Genomic DNA, 5,274 nt, shown 5'->3' with positions numbered 1-5,274 from the left:
CTGTATCTTGGTAAATTATATGCAATTATCATGTAGCCTTACAGTTGACAATTATATATACAATTGCCATTATACCCAGAGTTGGTACTGTTATCATGCAGTGTAGGAACCTCCACTATCAGAGAAGCCTTTATGTTGGCATGGAGGCTTAACCGTATTTTTGCAAATATATGGAACTAAGATCTCTGAATTATCTACTACCATGTAGTTTTTCTACAATCTTATTGCTAATGCCCCTTGGTGTGCTGGGGAAAATCTGTTTTGTGTATCTTTCTAATTTAGAACAACCATTTCCTTTCATCACCTCAGGGGTATTACTAATTTCATTCAGCAGCTATCATTTCATGCTTTATTTTTTTGAGTGTTTCCAAGCCCTGGGTCGTGTTTTCCTGCTAGACTCAGATCCGATAAATGAGGCAAAATGTCATCTTCACAGCATTGGATCTTGCATGTTTTGGTTTTGATACAAGCCCCTCCCTCAAGGTTCGGGTGTCATTTCATACAGAACACCAGATGAATAGGGTGTGGGGCAGGATGCAGTGTGGCTGTGACTGTGATTAAGGTCTGTGGGCTACTGTGTCACACTGACTATCATCAGTGAACTAGGGCTGTGGGCTGCAGCACTGTATTTGACTGTGTCAGACTGTCTTCAATAAAGGGCTATGGGCTACTGTGTCAGTGTCATCATCATTGGTGAAGTAGGGCTGTGGGCTGCAGCACTTCCTGTGACTGTGTCAGTCATCAGTGAAGGGCTGTGGACTGCAGTGTGACTATCAATGAAGAGGGCTGTGGGCTACTGTGCCAGTGTCATCAGCAAAGGGCTGTGGGCTGCTGTAATGTGACTGTCAGTTTCAGGTAAATAATCATTGTAAAAATAAAAAGTGTATGTTCAGGACAGCTTTAGGCACTGTTAAAAAATAATATTCAGTAGGTGCCACCAGTACTAATAGCACTGTGAATCACATTGTTAAAAAAAGATGTGTCTTGTTGTTCAGGCACTGTACTTAAAAAATAATGTTCAGTAGATGCCACTGTTATTAATAGCGCTGTGAATCAATATGGATCAGTTGATAGAAGAGCAGGAGCAACAAACCGGTAATAGTGCTGTGGCTGATGGCAGTCATGGAAGTACTTCAAAATCTACTAAAAGTAGTCCAAGGAACACAAAGTTTAAGAAAGGGCACTTGAAATCTAAACAATATTTCACAATGTTAAAGAAAATATCAACTCTAAAGGAAAAATTAAATGCAGAAAAATGTAAAATTTACAACATGCCATACACCACATGCATTGGCAGAGAATGGCTTTAGGACATGGTCTTTGCTTGCAATTAGTTGTTCTTCTAGTGCTAGTGCTTTTTCATGCTCTAGAATGCCTATTGCAGAAGCCAGGCCAAGCACAGTCAGGCATATACTTCTGTAACCTCTTGTAATGATGCAATACCTTCTCACTCTGAATCTATTAGAAGTGTCACCTTTTAAACAGACAAATCAGTGTACAATAAAACAGAAGTACCTTACACAAAGGCTGAAGAGGTAACTGTGTTTTCACAAATCACTAAGGAAAGTCTAGGGGTGTCCACATTAGCTATGTATGAGTCTGACATTTCTGACATTGTACTTGTAATAATGCCTCCAGCCACTATTTCTGCACCCTCTGAACATGTGTGGATGAGCAGTACAAGTAAATATGGTGACATAGACATTGAGGATGCTAGTGCTGAAGTGCAACAGGATGAGGGGGATATTTGTGTATCTGACACTAATGAGTATGTTGATAATGAGGATGTTGTTTGTTAAATCTGCCACCAGTGGCAGCAGTCCTTGCCCATAATAAAAAGACAATTTTCATGCCTGGGCAAAAGACCAAAAACTCCACTTCTTATGTGTGGAATTATATTTATCCAAAATCCTGATAACAAGTGTCAAGCCATCTGTACCATTTGTGAAGCCACAGTAAGTAGAGGTAGGGACATTAACCATCTAGGAACCTCCTCCCTGCTATGAAATTTTAAGCAAGTTTATGCAAAGTCTTAGCAAAGTCGCATGCAATCTCTACTGCCAATACCTTCATTATTAATCTCATTAATAATCAGAGGTAGGCCTCCTGTATTCAATTTGCAAAGGTTAACTGACTACTCCCTAATCCAGGATTCCCCACAAGTATCCTTGCATGCTAGGACTGCTGCTACTACTGCTGGGGGTGAATCTTAATCCCAGAAAAGTACTGTAATAAGGAGACTAGTAGCTACAAACAATTGACTTTGAAACAACCATTTGCAAGAGGAACCAAGTATAAGAACTGCCATCCAGTTGCAAAGCGGATCACTGAAGCCATTATGGATATGCTAGTATTAGATCTGCATCCTATATCTGCAATCAATGACTTAGATTTTAGAAAGTTAACCGAGGTCGTGTGTCCCCACTACCAAATTCCATCTCAGTTCCATCTTATCAGAATACCAATTCCTCGCCCGTAGCGGGAAGTAAAAAAAAAAATATTGGCTAGAAAATTTAATTGTACCCACTATCCACTTAACCACATATATGTAAACAAGCATTAGTGATCAAACTAAAGGTTACATAACTGTAGCAACCCACTGGGTGGGTGTATTGCCTTTAGCAGCAGCAGTATGTAAAATAGCTCATTCACAGACAGGCTACTCTCTGTATCACTGGCTTCACTAAGAGGCATGTCAGTGTCGAACTGTTAGAAAACCTTAAATACAGTATGTCATAGCAAAGTGACTAACCTTGCTAGAATGCTCCTCAGGATTTGTTATTTCCAATAATGCAACTCCCTGAAAGCAGAATATTGTGAGAACATTACAACTAGGTGAATTTGAACATGTCTCCTGTTTTGCGCACAGAATAAACTTGGGGGCACATATTTTTTTTAAATGACATGGGCATGTAGAAGATGTGGTCTGTGGCACAAAAAATATATGGACATTTTTCTGCATTCATAAACTGCATGTAGAAGATTGCAGCTGCTGCAAGAACAGTACAATTTGCCATGCCACCAACTGAAGTCAGAGGTGGTAACCAGGTGTAATTCCACCATTTATATTCTTTAGCAAATGAAGGGACAGCAACAAGCCATCCAAACCTACACATCAAGCCATGGTATAGGGAGAGGAGGAGGAATGTATCTTAGTCCAGCACAGTAGAGAATTCTGTCCATTTTAAGCAAGCTACTGAAACCATGTTTATAAAAATGAACTACAAATTCCATGAGGGAAATCTTTCCTGACAATTACATCAAACTACATAGACTTTTATGGTGGATTCCAGTGGGGATGAGTTAATATTGTGTTATGATGATTTTAACAAGGTGAGGATAAGGAGAATGACCTCTTCCAACTGTAGAGATGATAAACAATACTGGATTCTGCCTTAAACCCATTGGTAGCTTGTTTTGTGGGGGCCAAAGCAAACAAAGTACTTCAGCTACAAAAGCGGCAGTCCCTGTCGCTGAAGTGCTTGATACTGTATGTTACACTGTGATGTTCTTTTTAATATACAACTTAAGGGTGTTGATAGGGCTCAATTACATTCCATCTTGACCACTTTTCTTTTCATTATTGGTTGTATTTTGGGGGACATTGGTGACAGCCTCTTTTGCGTAGACATCATTTTTATTAGTTATTGCTCTAATACATCACATTTTTAAACAAAAATAACTGTTGTGTGTTTGTTGAGATTAATAATACTGTAGGAATAAAAACAGACCCAATTTACATGACTTTAGCTGGTTTTAGCTTTCTTTTGAAAAAAAAATACAGATCAATGTGTACTATTGGAGACTTTAAATGCTGATAACCACAGACTGTTATCTACTCACATTATTTGTACCTTAGTAATCACAATACAAATTAGCTTTCCCTCTGGCTAGAATCTTTTATGGAGCTGGTTGGTTCATCAAAGTCATGTTTGAAAAAGAAATTCAAATTAATTGTATGTAGTCCCATACTAAGGGCCTAATTCAGACCTGATAGCAGCAGCAAAATTGTTCTCTAATGTGCAAAACCATGTGCAGTTCAGGTGGGGCAAATATAACATGTACAGGAGATTAGATTTTAAAAACAAAATAAAACTGCCTGGGATCATTTAACAGTGGCACTTCCACCACACTTCCTGTGTCCATCAGTTCCATTATGATTATGCAGCACTTCCACCCCACTTCCGGCGACACGGTTAGATCATGCGCAGTTCCTTTTAGTGGAAGTAATCTCTGTGTGTAGTGCATATGGTAGTGTAGTGCATCCTTTGACGTGGTCACTGCTCTGTGTAATGTGGCCTTCATCCCTCCCTTCTGCAAGCGGCAGCCATTTTCTTATGGAGTCTGGGTTGCAGCATCCTTTTTTCTTGTAGTCACGAATAGTAGACATTTAAAAAAAATTGCTTTGCTCATAGTGATTCCAACAAAATGGCCATATATATGGAAAAATAGAAGAAGAAATTAGAGTCAATTTCTTTATGTGAAGGAACACACACTAACATTGTAATGTACAGGGGAAATCTAGTATGCTCAAAATATTAAAGTTATTTAGAATACTTGTTTAAAACAGGTGAACTTCTTATTTAGCAAAGATATAGTATACCGAATATGTTTAAGGTGGGTGATGGGACAGTGAGGAATTGGAACTATTTCTGTGCATATATTACATGCCTAGCTGCATATTAATTATAAATAATGTATGATAACCAATATTAGTAGTTGTGCTTATTTATTAAAGTGAGCCGTGTTCTCAGTGTTTCCACCTATTAGGTGAGTACTAGTGTAATTACTTAAATTTATTTTATTTTTAAGTATTAACATGACATAAGAATATTAATTTAATATATTTATTAGGACAAAGCCTATTGTGCAGTACCTGGTCTTCCCAGGTGGTCTCCCTCTTTGGTACTATTCAGGCCCAACACTGCTTAGCTTCCAAAATCAGACTTGTTTGGGCATTTGTCCAGTGTGGTATGACTGTAGATTGTGGCATATGACATGAAGGCAGCATTATTTTCTTTTTTATATATATTTTACATGAGTGATAGTGACGAGACACAAGGTGAAAGAAAAATGGGGTGCAACTACTGACATACAAGGACAATTGGGATGACTATTAATAAAGAACAGCACCTTCATAAGAACGAGGCTATCTCATAGCTTTCATTGAAGCCCACAGGGTGCATGGCTTTTAGCTGGAAGAGCCAGTACATTTCCCGTTTTGATAATGTGTTCACCATATCACCTCCTTTCTCACCCGGTTGTACAAGTTTT

At 38.6% G+C, this 5,274-nt stretch overlaps 1 pseudogene; it reads right to left on the bottom strand.

Annotated features, from left to right (window-relative positions):
- Positions 1 to 4,864: 4,864 nt before the first annotated feature.
- On the bottom strand, positions 4,865 to 4,985 carry LOC135052558 (5S ribosomal RNA; annotated as a pseudogene).
- Positions 4,986 to 5,274: the final 289 nt, after the last annotated feature.

Source organism: Pseudophryne corroboree, chromosome 2 (assembly GCF_028390025.1).
Source record: "Pseudophryne corroboree isolate aPseCor3 chromosome 2, aPseCor3.hap2, whole genome shotgun sequence".
NCBI lineage: Eukaryota > Metazoa > Chordata > Amphibia > Anura > Myobatrachidae > Pseudophryne > Pseudophryne corroboree.
This window is presented reverse-complemented; position numbering and strand designations above follow the sequence as displayed.